Raw genomic sequence first — 22,340 nt, 5'->3', positions numbered from 1 at the left:
GTGGCCATGTCGATGGTCTCAGGTCTTGCGGAATCCGCAATCGGGCGATTTCTGGTCGTGTGGAGTCTGCAACGTCGACGACGGAATGTCTGCTAGAGTTCGAAGATCAGTGGGCGTGTGGGGGGAGGGGAGTGGCAGGCCGTGACGTCAGCGATGGAAAAACTCTGTTATATGTATATATATATATATATGTATATATATATATATTATATATATATATATATATATATATATATATGTGTATATATATATATGTGTATATATGTATATAATATATATGTGTATATATGTATATAATATATATATATATATATATATATGTATATATATATATATATATAATTTTCTTAACCCATTTCAACTGTGGAGAAAATTTTAAGGCGGCTCAGCTAATACCAGATGGCTTTGTTCAGTGTATTCCAATATATTGCCTGTATGATGCAAACGTGCGCCTTCAGGAAACTTTTGGTCTATAAATAAGGTCGGTCGGATGCAGGAAAAGTTAAGGTTTCTTTGCCCTGAATTTGGATTTTGAACTCCAATTTTTTTTAGCATTCGTCAATTACGCGCTGGGCAAATGAATGATTTTTTATTATTATTTGTATCATTTGTGTCCATATTTGTATTTGTGAGTATTTTCTGTAATCAAATCAAGACCAGTTAATATAAAAGAGATATTGGAATATGATATAAATAGCTGCCATACATTACGAGAATATTGATATTTTGGTGTAAGATCAGGCGAGACGTATGATCAAATACGTGTAGCTTTTGAGCGATACCAGAAGAGAAAGCCAATATTGGTGAATATTTATTTTCTGCCACAAATGTGTCAATTGACAAAAGCAAAAATACATTTAATGAGGCCTCTTTTTGGTGTGCTCTTCCAGTGCAAAATGTTGTACATATGTATTTAAAACATTACAAGTAAAGATTAAAAAAAACGAGGAATCATTGAGGGAGTAATAGGGTGATTTATGAATACTAGAAAAAAGACGGGATAGTCTCTGCTGCCCGTGAAGGACTGCTGCCTGGATCGGGTCCGTAGGGGTGTCACGAACATGCTTTGGTAGTCAATGCATCGCATGAGAAAACTGAAACGTGGTAGAGTCGTCGAATCAGTAGAGCACCGTGGAAACGAGATAGAATTTCGAGTTCTTTTAGAAAAAAGCACCGAAAGAAGAAGAAATGGTGTTCCTTAGACATGTTCTCGGACACGTCAGCCCACGTCTACGAATGACGAGGAGGAGAACAGGAGGAGAGACAAAAGTCCTCCTCCGCGTAATTTGGGGGAGAATTAGGGATGGAGGGTCTTCACGAAGTTTGACGCAGTTGGTTGGCAAGAGGAGGAACTTGCTCCTGCCGGCCCGAAGTCTCCAACTTTGCTGGAGATACGGCAATGCGGCACGTTGGTGGTTTGCTGCATGATAATGGTATATTCATATATATATATATATATATATATATAATATATATATATATATATTTATGAATATATATACACATTTGCGTCTTTTCGTATGTGCATATGCATACAGACAAGCGTTCTCGTATATGTATGAGTATATTCATTTATATGTGCACATGTACAGTATATATACTGTATATATGTTTTATGTGTACTTGTCCATTTTGGTACCGGAATAAACTTTTGAGTGGCAGGGAGAGAAGGGAATCGAAAATATATATATTTTTTTATTAACACGGGTATATGAACGAGGTTGTTATCTCACTTCAACGTGAGATGAATTCGTCCAAGTGCACATTTTCATTTCTCTCGTTTTGATATATTTTCGTATTTTCAAATTTTGGATTTGTCCTCCCAGAATACAAGATCAACGATATACGTGTTCTCATCCCTCTGTCGCATTCATTTCGACCGAGCACTGCTCTGTTGCTATGGCAACGCCGTCGACCAATTTGCAGGCTGCACACACGGATTGCAGTGGCGTGTGGCTTCGACTGATAGGTGGGAGAGGGCAAGCCATATTAGGATTTCTTTATCCCGTAGACTTTCGTGTGGATCTCTTAAGCTAAGTCCATAACTTTGTCTATTTCATGTATTTCTATATGTATTTTTTCCCACATTAGTTTTCGTTTAATGTATACATTATTAGAATCAAAATTTTCAAACAGAATATATTTTAAACAATGATTAGTGGTCAAATTGACGTACCAAGTCAAAGCGTTGCTCACGTTGCTAACGCTTGTGACGTCATGTCTGTAGAAGCGAAGAGTGGAAAGGAGCAGATCTGATGCACATCCAGCGATTTGTTGGGGACTGTTCGTCGACAGAATCTTCCTCCCTGTCCAACGCATGTCAGACTCCAATAGTCTTGCGAGGGGAGCGACGGTCTGCCCCAGAAATGTACGGAATATGGTACCCAAGTTTCACAATGAAATTACCGGGCAGACTCTTCCTCTGTCAGCAGACCATCCCAATGCTGGTCCATCGTGTCCTAAGTCATTGTCCTGAAGGCTTACAGTCAGTTTTGTAATAGAAGATTTATTAGGTAACATAGATTACAAAAACAACTGTATTTTCGAAGAGAACGCATCAACAGTGAAAATTAAAGAAATTTATGGGAATTGAAATCGGGAAATTGAAGAAAACATTCTCCAGATGAAAAACACTGACTTCTGCTCTTTATCCAAAGGAGAATAACATCAACATCATTATGAAATATTGGATCTAGTCCTTTCATTAATTCCACCACTTTGTCTCTAAGCCTCTCTGTATCTATGTCTCTCTGGCGTTTCTCAAGAGGTGGTCCGCTGCTTGTTTTGTCGACTCCCGGCTGGGCGAGCCTTTGTTCCAATCAGATGATTCTTTGTAGCCCTTTGTATCTCGTTCATCGCTACAAAGGTTTGGGTGGAAGAGGGAGGGAGGGAAGGTGCTATGGATGCGTCTTATAGGACTAAGAGAGAAAAAGGGAAAGATCGCTAAAAGAGGTGTCATTATGGTTTGAAGCAAATGTCGACTTTCCATGTAGGGTATATATTAATGACAGCTACTCTAAAGTAGATAGTTGCACTTGTAGAATAAATCAACTTTTTAGACGTTTTAGAAAAATGGTGTGTTGATAGGCACATCATGAAGATGTTTTGATGATAAAATTTTAATTGGATAATTATCTTTTCAAATTTTGAAAGGCGTTGCATTGTCACCCAAGATGTTTCATCAGCAGCCGGCAGCCAGAACAAAATTGCCACCCGGAACGGAAAGGTTGAGTGAACGACCTCTGCCTCTCACAGACTTAGACGGTTGAGAGAGAGAGCGAAGCAAAGATGATGTTTTTATAGGTCATTGGAGGGCAGGGGTGGAGGAGAAGAGAAAGGAGGGGAAACGGGGAGGAGGAGGAGGAAGAGGACGATGGAGAGGAAAGGAGGTGTGGATTTTAGTACAGACAGCGATTGATTCTCGCAACAAATAAGTGAAAAAAGGTCAAATAAAATCCAGGCGACATAGAGTGTTTGGGTGAACAGCATCAAGTGAGAATGATTGGAGTGCTGTGTGATTGGCATTATACAGAGAGTATGGAGTGTGAGGAGTAAAACCGGTGTGTGGGAGTGAGGGTGGAGTGTGGAGGAGAGTAATGGTGGAGTATGGGGGAGTGATGGTGGGGTGTAGGGCGACGGGAGCGGCATAAGAAGACTAAGGAGTCTGGCAGGCGGGTCAGGGAGGCATGAGGAGTGGACAGTAGAGTGTGCAAGATGGTGTTTGGTGAACGTGTGGAGATTGAGGTAGAAAGGATTCTAGATATTGGGATAGGGTCAGGGGATTTATTTTTTCTCCTACGACGCGTGATTATGATATTTTTTTCCACAAAGCAGCAATGATTTCCGGTTTCCCTCGAGTGAATAGAAAGCCTTTTTGGCAGTCGGAACAAAAGGGATGAAACGGTCGTCGGGTCGGGAAGCTTCATCGAACCCTAGCCGAACTCGTTAAAGACTTGAGGTTCCTTCAGCTGAATAAAATCGCCTGGTGGCAACTAGAATGGAGGAATAGGATGGTAAAGCGTGGCGAAAGGGTTCACATTGCGTGCATCACGATACTCTAGCACGTGCTGCCTGCGGCGTCGTGTGCTGCTGCGGTCTCGTAACGGCGCCGCCGCCGCCGGCTCCTGCGGGGCGGCGAGGCTGTCGCAGAGGTCTCTGGGTGCATCGGTGAAGCAGAACGCTCCCCCTCGCTGACGTGGTGATGGTGGTTGTGTTGGTGGTGGTGGTGGCGGTGGCGGTGGTGGAGGATGTGGATATGCTATCCTTGGGGGATGTGGTAGCGGTGGTTGTGGTACTTGGGGCGGTGGTGGATGTGGTGATAGATATGGATGTGGTGGCAGTAGTGGATGTGGTATCGATGTTGGATGTGGTAATGTTGGCTGTGGGGGCGGCGGTGGCGGTGGTGGTGGATGTAGTAACGGTGGTTGTGGTGGTGGTTGTGCTTGTTGCTGTTGTAATCGTTGTTGTCGTTATTGCTGTCTTGGTTATCGTTGTGATCATTGTTTTGTTATGTTGGTTGTGGGACGGTGGTTGTGGTCGCCGCGATATTGATGGCGAGGGTGAGATGAAACGTAGATTCATAAAAGATAATGAAATCGGGGGGAAGGGCGAAACGAGGGGGTGGAAGGAGAGAAAGAGAGAGAGAAGGAGTGATATAGAGACCGAGGAAAAAATGCATATTTGTTTAGACAGTCGGCGAGGGAGGGAGGACATGATGCACAGGGAGTAGGGCGAGACGCGACCGAGTCAGACACAGGGAGTGGGAAACAAAAGAAATGATAAGATTGTTTTTGAAGTAGAGGGAACGAGGGAAGGGAGAGAGAAAGGCGGAGTGGGGAGGAAGAGGAAGAGAGATAAAGGAGTCGGGGAGAGGGGGGGAATAGGGCGTGAAATGGGGGTCAATAAGAAAAGGGGGAGATGGAGAGAGCGAATAAACGTGGAAGAAAGATGAGAAGGGACAGATGATCAAGAAACTAATCAAAAAGAAGAAAAATAGAATAAGGGAGATAGTGAGAATAAAGTAGAAAAGTTAATATGGAAAACTGATGAAGGAAAGATAGATAGAGGGAGAAGGAAAAAAAAATGAGGTTCCATTGAGTGGGGGGGGGGGAGGTTCCACCGACAGGCTAGAATTACTTGACGACGGCCAGAACATCAACGAGAGGGTCAGCAGCAAAGATGAAACGAGCGGATGATTAAATAGAAACCAGATTTAATTGATAAGAAATGAATTTCATTTGATGTGAATCAGTGCTTAGAAAAACACACGAGATGTTCTTCAGTAAAAATTATATTTGCATAATTAAATTGAGAAGTGTTTACTCGACTTTAAATTTGCGCTGTGCAAGGAAAACAAACAAAAGGTTTAAAGCGGAGGAATGAGACGACAAAGGAAGGGCAGGAACCAGACCGACAGACAGAAGGGCAGACACGCAGATAGATGAGTAGAGGTCATAGCTGAATCGGACAGAAGCAGGCCGTGAGAAGTTGAAGATATGTTACCCTAACAAAGAGGTAGAGAGTGGAAAGCAAAGCTAACAAACAAGCGAAAGATATTGAACTTAACTGTTAAAGAGAGTGGGAGAGGGAGGAAGAGAGAGTGAGGAGAGAGGGGAAAGAGAGCGAGATAGGAGGGAAGGAAAGGGGAGCTGAAAAGTGAAAGAGGAAGAGATAGGAGAGAGGGAAGAAAGAGTGGGTGGGAGAGCGGGGAGAAGAGAGAGAGAAGGAGAGAGTGAGTCGGAGGGAGGGAAAAGAAAGGGGAGATGAAGAGTGAATAAGGAAGAGAGGAGAGGGAGAGGGGAGGCAGAGGAAGAGGAAGCCCAAGAGTATTACCAAAGTTGTCATGTGGTCTCTTTTTTTTTTATGAAGACAGGAACAGAACGTAGGTGGAAGTTGATATGGTGGGTGAGGGGCAGGAAGAAAAAGAAGAAGAGGAGGAGGAGGAGGGATAAGAAGAAGAGACATAGTGGTTGGAGTGTATCCGAGTCATGGAGGAAACAAAGGAGGAAAAGAAGAGGAGGAGGAGGAAGATGAGGAAAAGGAAGGAAATGTCGAAGAGAAAAAAGACCGATAGCGAGGGTGAGGAAGGAGAAAGGGGAGATAGAAGATAAGAGTGGGAGATGAGACAAAAGGCAAAGTGTGATCCAGCCAGCTCCTTCAACTTGATGTCCTCCTTCATTGATTTTATTATAGCTAATGCCAAGAGTTTATTTTGATGTTTATCTAATTTTTTACTCCTTTCTGTTTTCATTTCTATATTCAATTATCTACTTATTAATTTATTTTCAACTAAGTATGTGTGCGTGTGCATGTAGAAAGAGAAGGGGAGAGAAGGAAAAGAGAGAGAAGCAAAAGGAGAGAGGGGTCAGGAAGGAAAAAGAGAAAGAGCAATAAAGGAAATGGAAGAGAGAAGGAAGATGCAGATAGTATTCGACAGACAGACAGACAGACACATAAGGACAGACATGGAGGCAGACAAGCAGCCGAATAAGAGGAGGACATGCTCGTACATTTTCAGTAATGGCGCCCAAGGTTCTGCCGAGGAATTGCATGTGGGAGGCGCCGCCGGCGGTGGCGTCGTCGCAGCGGGATCTCCTGGCGGTGGAGACGACAGAGGGATGGGACCGCCGAGGTGGCGGTGGTGGTGGTGGTAGTAGTAGGGGGCAGCAACTCTGGCGGCTCCAGCGGCGCCGGCGCCAACATGGATTGCACCGGCGGCAGTAATGGCATAGTTATCAATATATGTCCCTAGCTCAGATATCTCTCTTTATTAAAAATATATATCATCGACATCGTCGTCATCACGTCATCATCATCATCATCATCATCATCACCATCACCACCACCACCATCGTCGTCGTCGTCGTCGTCAACAGCAATAACAGCAGCAACAATTCTATTAAAACTACCATTACCAGCACCACTAGAAACGAGACAAAAAGACATTATTTTTCACCACTTTCATCACCACGACTAATGAAAAACTCGTTGACGATGAAAATGACAATAACACCATCAACACAGCAGAATCTCCGCCACCAGCTACAACTACCATGGAAACACAACTCCCCACTGCATTCACGAGTATAGTCATTAAACCGTTTTGTTAACCTGCGAGAAATGACTGCATAAACCAGTGCTTAATAAACTATATAGTAGAGTTTGCCCTCCTCTCCCGCTCTTCCACTCCCTTCGGCCTAGCGACGACACAGAAATGTTAAGTCAAATACCATGGCTGGCAGACACAAAGGTCTCCAGGGATGCTCCACACTAAAGGTCGACAATAGAAAGCCTTTGTTAGGCCTTGACAGGAATAACGTCCGTTGTGGTGTGTCTCTCTTAACCCCCGTGGCGACTGCCAGGGGTTCCAAAGGTGCAGCTCAGTAAAATCGACTGACGCCAGACAGAATAAGATATCTAAATGCCACTCCATTTATGGAAGATGATGAAACCTGTAACTAAATCATATGCTCTTTATTGGGTGATTAAGATTACTTCTCGTTTTAGTGTTACTTTGAGCTCTTGAAAATACAAGGCATACATACTTAGTCGACATTGTTGTGTTGACTTTCTATATATCAGATTTTGACTAAACTTTTCCAATTTACGTGAGACGTAAATAATCACATAGTCGTCTCATTTTTTTTTTCTTGTTTCTGGTTATGCAGCTTAACCTCCCAAAATTCTCATATTGATGCAGTTTCGTTTTCTGAATATTTTTGTTAAGTAGCTACAGTATAGAGAAATATGCCCAGCGCTCAGCCATGAAATTTGCATAATCAGAGTAAAAACCGCATTTGCACACAAGCTTTCGCCATCCCTTAAAGTTGCCATCGCAAACATCTCATGAATTCTTGTCCTTTTATTATCTATGGTAATCATGAATTTGTGTTTCTATATACTTGTACTATCGCTCCTCTCAGAACGATTGTATTTTCTTCTTTTTTTCCCTCAGATATTTTGGATAATAGTTTCTTAGTATAGGTTTGGGAAAAAACTCCTGACCAAGTTTATACAAACATTGAAGACTAGAAACGTCTTAGACGGTTGAAATCGTCTAGCGTTAGCCAGAACAAAATCTCTGAAGAGTGGATCGGACTTTGATGGGCTCATAGTTAAATTCGCAATTTTTCTAATTCGAAAAATTCTTTGTGGGAACAACTTCGAGCTTGAATCTAGACTCTAATCAAGAGAGCTGTTTTCTTTAGTTCATCCGGTCTTATCTTATGAACAAATTAAAAATAAACGCCAGATTTGTATATGAAAAGCTTGCAGGAGTCGCCGTAAATTTTCGTTTTAAGTTGATAAACATGTAATCCTTTATGAATGTGTCATTTCCTTTCATTAAATCTGAACCTTCATTAGCCTTGGGAGGTGTCATCATTAGAGAGTTCAGGATTAAACTGTTATTATTTATGATGATATTCTAATTTTGACTAATGAAAGAAGGAGATCCATTTTAAACTGAATTTCGCTGTCGAATTGGTTTTGTTAGTTATCAGCATCTGGTGTTTCATTATAGTGACTGGCATTTGCGAAATATATGAATTCTTTTTACTGCAGTATGAATGTCAATTTGTGCATCTGTTACCTTTCAATGTTTGTGAGTTCCATTTTCAAATGTTAGTAAATATTACCATTTTTTACTATTGTTGTGCGGTTTGCTTCATATACAAGCACAAAAATGTGTGATTTTTGTCAAACTCCTACTATATGAACAAATGTGAAAGGTAAAATGAAATATTACCACTTTTTACTATTGTTGTGCAGTTTGCTTCATATACAAGCACAAAAGTGTGTGATTTTTTTTCAAACTCTTACGATATAAAAAAATGTGAAAGGTAAAAGTAATTCAGATCGTAAGTCTACAGCCCAAAGGTTTAGGACGGCGCGGCGCACAAGAGGATCTTAGCCTCTGTAGTAACTATAAATGGAGAAAATTTTACATCAGAATAAGTGGATCACTTGTCCGGCCAAACCAGCTCGGATGCTTATTAATCTGTAAAAAAGGTCACTTGCTCGATAAAGAAATTAAACTGTTATGTACTAGAATTGAAAAACTTGTAAAGATGAGTTCATGATGGAGAGGGAGTTAACAATCTTAGAGCACCCTGAATAAAATCGTCCAGTGACAGCTAGACACTATGCTGATAAAAAAAATCGAGGATCCCTGTAAAAGGTTATCCTTCTGTTAAATTTAGTGAATATTCGATCTGCTCTTGTGTTCTGTTGGAAGTTAACCTTGACCTTCTCTTACAGGTACGTGTGTGTCTCTTTGTGTCGTCCGGAGTTGGACTGGGACCTGCTTCCGGAACCCGCCCTCCGGGGTCCTCCTTCCTGGTGAGTCTAAGACTTAGATCCAGATAAGCAAGGAAATGTTCCCCGGATAATCCAGGTTCAGAAAGGTCGGGACTCGAATCTTCTTGTTCCTGGAACCAGTGCTAGTTTTCCGGATCTGATGCCTCGCTCCAGGTGGAGTTCTTCTATTCTTTGACTTCTGGGGTTATCAAGACCTTCCCAGAACTGTTTCTGGGGTTTAGCTTCTTTCATAAAATGCCCCGGCGCCAGGAGGAAGAGCGTCTCTCAAGGGCGTTACCACGTGGAAAAGGTTAACCCGTTGATTAAATTAAAGGAGGTCTTTCCCCTTATCTCTACAAAATTGCATAAGAAATCCTCAAACTTCATAAATAAATGAGTGATGAAGAAATATATAAATAAATTAAAATAAATAAATCAAGAAATAAATCAAGAAATCAATAAAGGGTATATAAATGAATATATAAATAGACAATAATAGATACACTCAAGAAGAGACATCGGGTTCTGATTCCATGAGCTCAGTGGTATTAGATGCATTTATGTATTTTTATTTATTATTTATATTATAACTTTATCTATTTATTTGTCATTATATTTTTTCGCATCCAACTTAGTTACGGACCAAAAGGTCTCCTGTCGGCATGATCCTCATTTGTAATCCTTTGTAGAAGAATAAATGGTCTGGCACCAGCCTGGACAAAGTCACTAAAGAGCGCCGCATACAATAATTCCTCCAGCGAATCTACTTATTGGATTATGATTCCGGTTAATGAGTATCTGATGCGTTGTTAACAACATTTTACTTGCAATGAATGGGATTTTGTTCTGTATTAATGGAATTATATCAATTTGATATGACCTAGAGATTTAATCAAATAAAAGACATAGGCCGTTCATTGTCGTATTCCCCCTCATTGACTCCAATAAAATGAATATATATATATATATATATATATATATATATATATATATATATAATGTATAAAACTCCCCACTTGCCCTTTCATTTCCGAGTAGTTTATCCGTTAATTCTAAATTGAATTGTTTTTTGTCTTTTAATTGACCCCTGTTTTTTGAGTAAACATTCTGTCGTACGTCTCCTGACTGTAGTCAGGCTATTTCATTCCACTGAATAGACCCTTTGCTGCCTCCAGAACTATCATTCCACGTTCTTAAACATAAAAAAGTTTCATGTTGGTTGACAGAATGAAATGTGTGTCAAGAAAGTCATGGCAGAGATGGTCACAACTGAATGAAACTGTCTGGTGTCCAAAGTGAAGTATACTACATGAGGTATATATCCTGTGTATTCCAATAGGGCTCCTTTATTGATTTTATTCTGGTCAGTCACGGCTATTTCCTTCACGCCGGCTTTCACCCTGCAAGGACCAATGATTGGTTACTGCAGGAAGTGGTGATGCAAGAGGGACGTCAGAGAGAATCATCCCCCCCCCTCCCTTCGAGCTTCTTCAAACTCGTCAACTTCCTCACCTCCAACTGGAGGGGTCGCCTCGAGGAGGAACTGTCTTCTCCCGAACGGGCCCAAGATTTCTCTCCATCAATTTCGAGTCTATTTTACTCCACCTTTTTAGACATAAGGAGGACTGACAATCGGTAACTGTTCCCCTCCTCCTACTAATCTGAGTGAGCAATAACCTAGAAATAGTCATGCGTTGATAAACAAAGATATCAGGACGAGGATCTTTCACAAAGATATATGGGAGAACCCGAGGACTATTACCAGCTGCTTTTGTGCTGTGGGAAACCAGGCAGGGGAACTTGAGGCAACAGTTGATTGATCTGCCCTACGGTAAATTCACACTGAATTATTTTGGCCAAAAAAGAATCTGTAGCGTATAGTACCGTCGACACGTTTAGCTTCTTAAATCCTGGCGCCAACCAAAAAATAATAATAATAATAATAAATAGATAAATAAATAGAATGTTGCAAAGTCCCAGCCGAGTTCCAAATGGGTCAACCAACTTATTCTAGGTCACTTTCAAAAATAGGCCACTTCCTCTGTCGATCAAATTTGGTTCTTCCTCTTGTACATAGTCGCTTTCATCCGCATTTCCTTCCTATGCCTTCCTGTCTATGTGGAAACCGGAAAACACTGTATCTTCCTGTATAGCTCCGTCATTCCCTCCCCCTCGCAATTGGGCACCCCCTCCCCCATGGCAACCCCCAATTACGACACAATGGTTTTAATCCCAAATGGCCTCTGGGACTCCCCCTTGCCATAATCCTGGGTATCCCATACATGGCCGTCTTCCATCTGGATTGCGACCCCCAGCTCTCTCTCTCTCTCTCTCTCTCTCTCTCTCTCTCTCTCTCTCTCTCTCTCTCTCTCTCTCTCTCTCTCTCTCTCTCTCTCTCTCTCTCTCTCTCTCTCTCTCTCTCTCTCTCTCTCTCTCTCTCTCTCTCTCTCTCTCTCTCTCTCTCTCTCTCTCTCTCTCTCTCTCTCTCTCTCTCTCTCTCTCTCTCTCTCTCTCTCTCTCTCTCTCTCTCTCTCTCTCTATCTCTCTCTCTCTCCTCGCTCTTTTTTCTCTCTTTTTTCATCTCTCCTTCTTTCTTTCGTTTTCTTACTCTCCCATTCTCTCCTTATTTCCTCGTTCTTTCTCATTCCATATTTCCCCATTCCCTCAATCTCTCTCATTTCCCTATTCTCTGTCCCTCTCTCATTTCCTTTGTGTGTGTGTGCGTGTTTGCGTGCGTGTATGTGTGCGTGTGTATGTATCTGTCTGTGTGTGTGTGTGTGTACGTGTGCGTGTTTGAGTGCGTGCGTGTATGTATGTGTGTGTATGTATCTGTCTCTCTCTGTCTACGTGTGTGTGTGTGTGTATACGTACGTGTGTGTGTGTGTGTGCGTGCGTGTGTGTACGTGTGTATGTGTGTGTGTGTGTGTGTGTGTGTGTGTTTGTGTTTATGTGCTCGCTTTTACCTAATTGTAGTATGTAGGAAAGGAGCAATACTCGTGGGATCCCGTCTCTTACTCTCCAGGTGTCATTCCCCGCCTGAGGTTCATGTATGGTCCCAGATTGAGTTGTACATTACCTTGTTCTTCAAATATCATTCCTAGATTTAGATTTGTGTATTGTTACATTTGGATCATTCGAGAAATGTATTAATCAGCATGGAAAATTGTATTTCCTTACTTCAGACAGTCCTTATCATATTGTTCCTCTGACCTCGTAAACCTCTCCCAACCCAGGTCAAAAGATCTATCGACATATTCCATTCTTTTCATTGACCTAAGCACCGCGATCAAATCACCTCTTTCTCTTCGATCCTTCAATACTGGCAGGCCTGGTGCTTACACTCTTTCTTCGTATGGTGTGTATTTGCGTGTTTGTATATGTGTGTGTGTGTGTGCGTGTGCGTGTGCGTGCGTGCCGTGTGGGTGTTCGTTCGTTCGCTTAATTTCGGTTCCCCTGATTTACAGCCCGTGCCCTTCCCCCTACATAGAGCCAGTCTCCTGTTGCGCAGTTTCGGTGTCGCCCACGGAGAAGACCCCCCCGCCCCGCCTCTCACACGCAGCCCCCGTTCGCTCCTTTTATGGCACCTTCCCCCTCCGGGTAGGAAGCCCCTACCTTATACAGCGCTATCATCTTCCAAAACAGCGACTACCTCGTTTCACACATTCCTTTGCCCAGGCACGTCCTCCCCTACATAAACCCGCTCTCTACTTCCCATTTTCTCTCCCCCTTGCCTCTTCCCGTTTACCCTTCTGCTACCAGTAAGGTGTGAATTGAATAGTTTGGCGGCGGCAGCCTCAGTGAAGAGAGAAAATTGCCACGCGCGGCACCGAAGGCCTTGATCGAGACGGGGGGTCCCACGGAGACGAATAGAGCGGCCTGGCGCCGAGCAGACTGGTGGGAAGAGTGCCACCCAGCACGAAAGGGGGCGGGAGCCGAGTCGGGTCACCCCTCCCCCCAAACACACACACACACACACACGCACACACGGCCCTAACAACCCATTCCCGGCGCCCTCCTCCTGACACACGATCCACCGCGACCCAGCAAGACCCGGCCCGGTGGGTTCCCGCCCTCGTCGCCGAGGTGCCGCAAGAGCGATCCTCGTCTCCCCATGATCCCCTCAAGGCTTTCCCCTCGTCTCCCCTCTAGTTCCCGTCCCCTCAGTTTGGTTTCATATGTTCCCCTCACGTCCTCTCCATCCCTTCGCCCTTCCTCCCTCCTCTTTCCTCCCCTGCCATCCTCTTCCTCTCTTCCACTCCCACTCCCACTCCCATTCCCTCTCCCCTCTCTCTCTCTCTCTCTCTCTCTCTCTCTCTCTCTCTCTCTCTCTCTCTCTCTCTCTCTCTCTCTCTCTCTCTCTCTCTCTCTCTCGCTCGCTCTCTCTCTTCCTCTCCATCCGCCTCTCTCTCTCTTCCCCATCTCCCATCCTCTCCCTTCTTTCCGTCGCATCCTTATTCTCCCTTCCCCCTTCGCATCCTCTCCGTCCCTTAGCCCTCCCATCCTCTCTATTCCTTCTCTCATCTTCTCTCTCTCTTCTTTCTTCCTTTTGGCCCTATCTTATCTCTTCCTTCACTTCCCATTCCTCTTCCGTTCCCCTCTTTGCCTCACCACATTTCGCCTCTCCTCCCCTCCCCTCCCCTCCCCTTCCCTCCCCACCCTGTCCTTCCCCCCTTCCCCCCACCACTCCATAAATGGATTCCCCTTTCCTCCTCTGCAACCTTCCCCTAACTACAGTGAGGTTTTGCCTTCCCCTCCTTAGGTCGATTTTATAGCCTCCAATTCCATTTCCCTCCGCTTGTTACCTCCTCCCCTTTCCTCACCACATATTGCTTTTTGCCCCTCCCCTTCCCCTCCCCCTTCCATTTCCCCTCCCCCTTCCATTTCCCCTCCCCTTCCCCTCGTCCCCCCCTCCCCTCTCCCTCCCCTCGTCCCCCCTCCCCTCGTCTCCTCAGACCTTCCATTCCGAACTACTGCCCCAATTTCTTTCACTTGCATTCCATTGATTATCTTTCCCTTCCTTTAACTGCACTTCAGTTGACTTCGCTTCCTTACCTCCCTTCCCTTCCCTTCCCTGTCCCTCCTTTCGATTCTTTCCTCTCCTTTCCTTTCTTTCCCCTCCCTTCCTTCCTTCCTTCCCCTCTCTTTCTTTCCCTTCTATTCCTTTCTCCTTCCTTCCTTCCTTCCCGTCTTTCCAGTGCCTTCCCTTCCGCCATCCTTTCCTCTCTTCCTCCACACTCACTAACTAACTCCTCCCTTCCCCCTGACCCTCCTTCATCCTGTTGCCTCAACCCCCCCACCCAAGCACTTTTTTTTTTCCAAAAAGCCTTGTTGTGCTGATTTGGTGTCTTACCACAGCATTGTAATCTACACTGCTACCTTTCAGTCATTTTCATTCCCCCCCTCATCTTTTTCCTCCTCCTCTTCCCCTCCTTCTATTTATCTCTTCCCCCACCTCCTACCACTCCTCCTCCCTCTCCTCCTCCTCTTACTTCCCTCCTCCTCCCCCTCTTACCTCCCTCCTCCTCCCCTCCTCCCCTCCTCCTCCCCCTCTTACCTCCCTCCTCCTCCCCCTCTTCCCCCTACTCTTCCCTTTTTCCTCTCCTTCTTCTTCCCACTCCTCTTTCTCCTCTCTCTCTTCTTTCCTACACTTCTCTCCTTCCTCTTCTAATTCTTCATCCCCTTCCTGTTCCTCATCCTTTTCCCCCCTTCTGTTCCTCATCTCCTTCCCCTTCCTCCTCCCTGTCTTTTTCCTTCTTCTCTTTCTCTTATTATTACATACCACTTTATCAATCTCATTTCTTCATTTTTCTTCTCGCGTTTTTTTTTTATTTGAATCTGTGTCCCGCTCTCCTCCCTTACTTGCCACATAATCTGTCACTTGTACACCTTCTCCTCCTAACCTCTTCTATTCCCTCCACCCCTCAACCCCTAACCCCCCACCCCCACCCCATCCGTGAACCAAGCAGCCTTCCAATTACCTCCTTACTCGTCTCCCATTGTCCGTCACGTCTACCGGGTCGCCCTGACGAGGCTCCCTGATTGAGCAGCGGCAGACTCTGGGCGGACGAGCCTACCGTGGGTTGCCAGCTTGAGAGATCTGTACTCTTGGGAGCGTCTTTGATCACGAGAGAGAGAGAGAGACAAGGACCATTTTCCTGCAATGCGGGTGGGGGGGGGCGCCACCTACATTATCTATAGTGAACAGAACACTTGTACTTAGAGGCGTGTACCTTCCCCACCGTGTTACGTATGGGAAGAGGGAGGGTGGGCTGTCGCTTGGTATTGATTGATGAAAAGTGTAGAAGAGAATCGGCCGTTTCGTGGAAAATGAAATATGGGACAAACACTCCCCTCTGTTATGGGTGCGGGGACGGAACACTGTTGTATGCATGGCTAGCAGCTCGTGGTATTATGTATTCGGGCGGAATAACAGGTATGTATTGGGCAAAAGGAGCCGACAGTTCCTTGGGAAATCAAATCTGAAGGAAAACCCTCTCCATATGCTGTTTTTAGGAGACGAATCACTCTTGCCTTTAGAGGAAACGGTCTGTTGTATTTGGATGTCCAAAGATACAAAATCGTTCGTTATTTTTTTTTTTTTTTTGTAAAAGGGAGAGGGCCTGACCGACCGTGCGTAAATAATTTGGGTCAGGGGTACAGCATCTCCATTATTTATTTTGGTCCAGACACTTGGATTCGGAAGAACCGGGACTCCACCCTTTTTCGAATGTAGACCAAGGGTAGGCAGGCAGGCAGGCAGCCAGCCGAAGCCCCTCAATATTATTTGGCGTAAAATGTAAAAGAGCTGCGCCCGTTGTGTGGAAAATCTAATGCAGTCAGGGTCGTTCTCTATATCATGGCGGGATTATCGTGGACCCGAATATGTATTTTATTTCCATCCCGCGGGAGGCTTTGTCAGTTTCATACAAATTGGGACAGGCTGGCTGACGTGGATGGAGTGTCCGTGATTTCATTTGTAGTTTGTTTGTTCCCGTCCTCTCCCCTGGCGGGATTACGTGGAAGCAAAAAGAGAGTTAGTGGCTTTTATTGAAAGTAAAAAACGAAATAGATGATTGAGTAAATAGACAAATAAACCAAACCAGGTGGCCTTTTTGAGCTAAGGGAAGCTTTGTCAGCGGTCAGTAGACTCTACTGGTACAATGTTAGTCCTGTTGCTGGTGTCGGCAGGCGATTTTATTCAGCAGGGAGTAGAGGCTCTTCCGCAGCCCGTATTATCCCAGCCAGGTTTGGTGACTGGTAGGCTCTATTCACACTAGTGGTTTGAACAGCGCGGAAACCGCGGCAATACTGCATAGTAAAGAAAAAAATGTGCGGTTGTGTGTGGACGCTTCTATTGACTTACATTGCAATTGAACCGCCTCCTTTCAAACCGCTAGTGTGAATAGGGCCCTAAAGAGTATTGTGGTTAACGTCTGGCGATTTTATCCAACTGAAGGTCAGACTGGGAACAAGAGAAATCTCGTTCGATTGAGACTTTTGTTTGTCCCTCCTCGATTTAGTCCAATCCTCTGGTATTGGCGATGATAATGTCTGAATAAGGCGTAACTGAACTGAAGGGGTTGGTATAGGAGCGCCGCAGTCAGAGACCGAATCTAGGTCAAACCTTGTGATGATTCATGGGGAACATCCGCGCTTTCAACATGGTGACGTGATGTTGACCCAGGCGACAATTACATTCGGCAGAGAGTCTGACCCCCACTAGGAACAAGAAGGTATCCATCGATGGCTACCTAAGGTTCAGCATTCATCTCGGTGTTTACTACAATGCATGTAATGGGTCCCCATGTAGAGTGGGGAAAACTCTTTTGGTCTGATGCTGATGATGACAGCGGATTCGTCGCCGCCGCCGCCTCAGTGGGTCCTGGAGCGGGACAAGTGATGCAAATGATGCTGACGTGGCAGGCAATCGAGAGAGACAGTCTATGCGACCATCTCTTCCAGAGTCCCTCTGTACCTCTCACGTCTCATTGAATTTAGTCTTTTGTGTATATGTGTGTGTGTGTCATATATGTATGTGGGTATGAATATTCATGAAGCATGGACGGGTTTCCAGGCCTATCTATTAAAAACGACATCAAAGGAACCAATATTAAGCCTCTTCCGTAAAATTTCTAGTTCTGGAAAATTAGATTCCTGTTGGGAGGTGAAGAGAAAGAGTAGGTAAGGTTCACTGGGAGTATTAATGCTGGAGTAGGGTAGAGCACAAAAGCAAATAAACAAAAATGAACCCAAAATGTTTGGCAGAATGTTCTGCACCTTCAGCTGAGATGAACCAGCTCGGGATGGGTCGGCGTCTAAGAGGCTGAAGCCCCAAGAAGACACGCGAGGGCTCGAACGTTGGGCTGCTGCCTCCGATTAGATGTCGTCTCCTCGGTCTTTCCCGCGGCCCGAGGTCGTCCCCCCATGGGTCGCTCGGGTGAGCTCGAACTTTGTGGGTTACTCGCCTCCTACGGAGAGGTTTCATACCCGGTTGGAGGACAAATATGGTATCTAAATGTATGTGTATACATATATATTTATATGTTCATGTATATGTGTATATATATGTATGTGTATACATATATATTTATATATATATATATATATATATATATATATATATATATATATATATGTGTGCAGAAAAAAAACACTGGGAAATAAGAAGCATAGTCCGAACGGTTTCGTCTATTTAAGTCATTATCAAGGAATACAAGGTTTTCCTTGATAATGTCTTAAATATACGCAAACGTTCGGACTAAGCTTCTTATTTCCCAGTGGTTTTTTCTGCATATTATTTTCACGTGTGCCTTGTGAATTACTGCAATATATACATAAATATATATATATATGTATACCATATGTATATGTGTATGTATATGTATATGTACATGTATATGTATATGTAAATATAAGTGTATGTGCATGTATATGTGTATATATATGCATACATGTGTGTTAATGTATGTATGCATATATGTGTATTAATATGTATTTACATATGTATGTGTACGTATGCATATGTGTGTATATATATATATATATATATATATATATATATGTATATATATATTTGTGTGTATATATATATATATTTATATAATATATATATATATATACATATATATATATATATATATATATATATATATATATATAGAGAGAGAGAGAGAGAGAGAGAGAGAGACTAGTATCCGCCAAGCGGAAACAAGTGAGCTAGAGATGCATATAGTGGACTGGATAGTGCGAGATTTTTTTACTCCCAAGCTTCTGTGGGTCATTCGTGTCGTGAATTGATTGGTCTTGTACCGTAAATAGAATTCCAGCTTCATCATACGGAACTGGAACCGGTTTAGTGGACATGCAATATGAAATACATTACTCCTGAAAGCAGAAAGCTGAATATTATAATTCTGACCCACAGATAATTCGCCAGAATGCAATTATTTGGGGGAAGCTGTGAACAGCTGTTATAATTGCGCGTTATATAATGACAAACCAATTAATGCACACAACCCCCTCCTCATCTAAAAAAGGAAAAAAAAAAAACTCGCAATGTCGACCAATATTTATTTATTTTTTGTTTTTTTCCCCGAATTGTAAAACTCGTCTCCAAAGAGCTCATCGAAATCTCCCGCCCCGTATCTCCCCAGTGACGTCAATTGCGGGACTGGCAGGCCGACCAATGGGAGCCGTCCTTTTAAGCCCCATCGGGTCGTACAATTTGTCTGGGCGTTTCCAATTGGTCGCACAATTTCCCCGGGTTTTTTCCTGATTGGCTATCTCGTCGGACAGGGCGGGGCTTTCTCGGACGTGGCGGCGACCCTGTGTCTGTTTTGCGAGACAGACAGGCAGACAGACACAGAAAGGAGGGGAAGGAGAAAACTGAGGAGGAAAGTGGAGGGAGAATGGAGGAGAGGGTGATATCATCCGTGTGGAGGGAGTTGGAGATGGAGTTTTGTGGGAAGATGGATGGAGTTGACGATGGCTGGATACATGGGATGGAGTAGTGGTGGATGGATGTAGTTGGGGATCGACGAATGGATTTAGTTAGAGATGGAAGGAGTTGGATATGGGTAGATGAATAGAGTTTTAGTCGATGGATGGAGTTGGGAATGAATGAATGAATGGAGGTAAGAATGGATGGACGGAGTTAGGAATGGGTAGGTAGAGTTTGGATAGATTGATGGACGGATAGATTGGAGATGGGTAAATGGATTCGTGTATGGACAGATGGGTGAATGAAGAGAGGGATGGATTTGGGGATGGATGGATGGAGTGGGAGATAGGTAGATGAGATGGAAGGGAGGCGACGGCGGCGGAGGTGGTGGTGGCGACGAGGAGGAGGAGGAGGAAGAGGAAGAGTCTGGGAGAAACCCTGGGACAAAACTGAAAGGCGATGCACTGCAAGTGAGCGAGGGGCCCTCCCCACCTCCTCCTTCCACCCCAAGACTTTCCAATTAGTTTTCGCGTTAATGACAAGAAAAAAAATATCGGAAAGTCTTCGCGATTTGTGGACTTCGAAGTTTTGGTGATTATAGCCTCTTGACGACGTGAAGTTAACTCTAAGCTGAAGAAAATCTTTGGGAACTGGATGTAATGGGAATCTTTATGGATTTTGACAGGAAATATGTAATTGAAGGAAGCCGTTTGGCAAAAGATCCAGTGAGAAAGAGAGAGACGTGTGGAAGTCAGGGTCTCTCAGAGACTTATTCTTGGAGGTGAATATTTGAGTTTCCAGCTCAGAGAGAAAGATCTGTAATGGGAAAAAAAAAGTCGTTCGGAAACGTGTTTTTGTAAACGACTTACGAGAGTTCTCGAAGGGAAAGATAAGGCTAGAGCTAGAATGAAAATGTCACTCAGGAATTTCATGATAATAGTCATTGTTGTCTCGAGTTTCTGGTACAATAAAGGAAGATTCCAGAAAGCAAAGGGCAATGGTGAAAAAAGAAGAAAAGAAGAAGAAGAGAGATAGAGGGGAGAGAGACGGAAAGGGAATGGTGGGGAAAACTTAAAAAGAAAGAAAGTAAAAAGTGAAAAGAAAGAGAAGGTGGAATATAGAGGAAGAGAAGGAAGAGGAGAAACGGTGGGTTGTTTCATCTCCACAAGACAGTGAGTCCTAGTGATGCCTACAATGGATTGTATTCTGAGTAACACCTAATGATCTTGTTCAGTTGAGATGAGGGGTGGGGGGTGGGCAGACTCGTAGAGATAGAGTGGGGTCTCGACCGAACATTCGATCAGACGATTCGTTTCCTCGGTCCTCTCTTACAGTAAACCCGCGGCCCGCAGGACCACGGTTTAGCTCATGAGTCACTCGTTGAAGAGTTCCTTAGTGTTGCTATCTAGAGAGGGTGTGTGGGACTGTGTTGTATAAGGTGTTGTTTTCTGTGTGGGTGGTTCTATTGTTGGTAATTGGCATCCGTTGCCAGGCCGATTCACTATTGTCGTCGTGTTAATTCGGGGTGATGACCTGGGCGTTGGCGTGGCGATGCAACTCTTGTTTGTGTTGGAAGTATATTTTTCAGCTGGTTTGATTTTTGGGCGAGTATGAATGAGGATAAAACCTGGCATCGTCAGGGGTTTATGTGGTCTGAATGTGTAGTACATGTTCTTATATGAATATGCTATTGGCCACGGGTAAGCCGTTGAAGATGCCTGAGTAGAATAGTGCTGCTGGGGTTGTTTTTAGCTTGTGTTTGGTGGTCTGTGCGATATGATTTCAAGGTGAGTTGAAGAGATCTTGCATACAATGGTGTGCCTATCATTTCTATCAGCTGTTCCATGAAAAATATTCAATTTTATGGTTGCAGATGTTCTTTTGGTGATTTTGTGTAGTCTTTTGTTATTATTCTAAAGATCTTGTTTTGTTTTTGTTTGTAGGTTGTCTTTTTCTTTATTTTTTGATGCCATACTGCAGAGGCAGTCAAGTGCAACTCATACGGACTGGTTATTCCGAGGCCGTTTTATTCCGAGTCTGTCTCAAATTCATTTTGTTAAAATATTCTACCGTTAACCAGGATACAGTTTGTCGTGTGCGTAAATGTCCAACGACCCCACTTACGTAATGGAATGTAGTACAGTTCCAAGTTTGAGAATTTAGTTGGATAAACATCTAAGCCAAACACTGTAATGTCTCCTAATTGGTTGTTTTGTTTTGTTTGTTTTACTTCGTTGTGTTTGGGTGCTTGTTAACATTTTCTGCATTCAGAATCGTTATAGACCCAAAGTCTTCTGTCGGCCTGCTTCGTCGTTTTAACGTTGTTAATCATTGTAACAGGCTAAGAAAGTTATAGTTTTACTTTATAATGTCTGTTTATTATTATTTGTTTGATTCTCATTTATTATTAGTTATATGTAAATTGATCATTATTTACTATTTACCTGTTTGTTTATTATTTAACTATACCTATGCATTTATTTTATATATCATTATATACTTTGTTATAGTTTGTATGTAATCATTTATTTGTTTATTTATTTATCATTATGATTTTTTCGCATCCGACCTAGATATGGACCAAAAGGTCTCCTGTCGACATGCTCCGCCTTTGTAATCCTTTCTTCTTCTTCTTCTTCTTCATCTTTATGTATGTATGTATGTATGTATGTATGTATGTATGTATGTACGTAAACATACATATGTCGTATATGGATGTACATGATGATAGGGGTTCGAGAAATGCATTTTCGTTCTTTCCGTTTGGTCGGCACAATTTTGCAAATCTGTCTCGTCCGCCTTCGGAGACGGGGAGGCTCGCGGCGGCGGGACAAGGGCGACTCGAAGTTTTTCCAGGAGAATTTTTCAAGAGGACTCACCGCAGTAAAAAATGAGAATCACCTTCACCTTAAGGATGAAAACCGTCCGGATTTGGCGGTTATATGAACGAACTGCAGCCAGCCAGCGTCCTTCCAAGAGAACTCAAGAAAGCGGAAGAGGAGTCTGGCTTTCGACGGAGAAGACAACGAAGGCTCCAAAGCTAAAAGAAGGCGCATGGAAAGCCCGACCTCCGGCAGCAGCAAAAGCCGTTGTACCTGCCGCG

The 22,340-nt window shown here is 43.6% G+C and overlaps 1 protein-coding gene across 18 annotated transcripts in view; it reads left to right on the top strand.

Moving 5' to 3' along the window:
• Nucleotides 1-22,340, top strand: part of LOC143032368 (uncharacterized) — an 867,199-nt gene that overhangs the window by 412,270 nt on the left and 432,589 nt on the right. The window contains exon 1 of one of the 18 annotated variants that reach the window (XM_076197012.1): nt 9,280-9,339. The exons of the other annotated variants lie outside the window; for them this stretch is intronic. The gene's annotated coding sequence lies outside the window, so the exon portion shown is untranslated. Of the gene's footprint in view, nt 1-9,279; nt 9,340-22,340 lie in introns of those variants that run through there. 18 annotated transcript variants of the gene reach the window in all.

Source organism: Oratosquilla oratoria, chromosome 13 (assembly GCF_046742065.1).
Source record: "Oratosquilla oratoria isolate Oo_2021 chromosome 13, ASM4674206v1, whole genome shotgun sequence".
Classification (NCBI taxonomy): domain Eukaryota; kingdom Metazoa; phylum Arthropoda; class Malacostraca; order Stomatopoda; family Squillidae; genus Oratosquilla; species Oratosquilla oratoria.
Note: the sequence above shows the minus strand (reverse complement) of the source record. Positions and strands in the feature narration are given on the sequence as shown.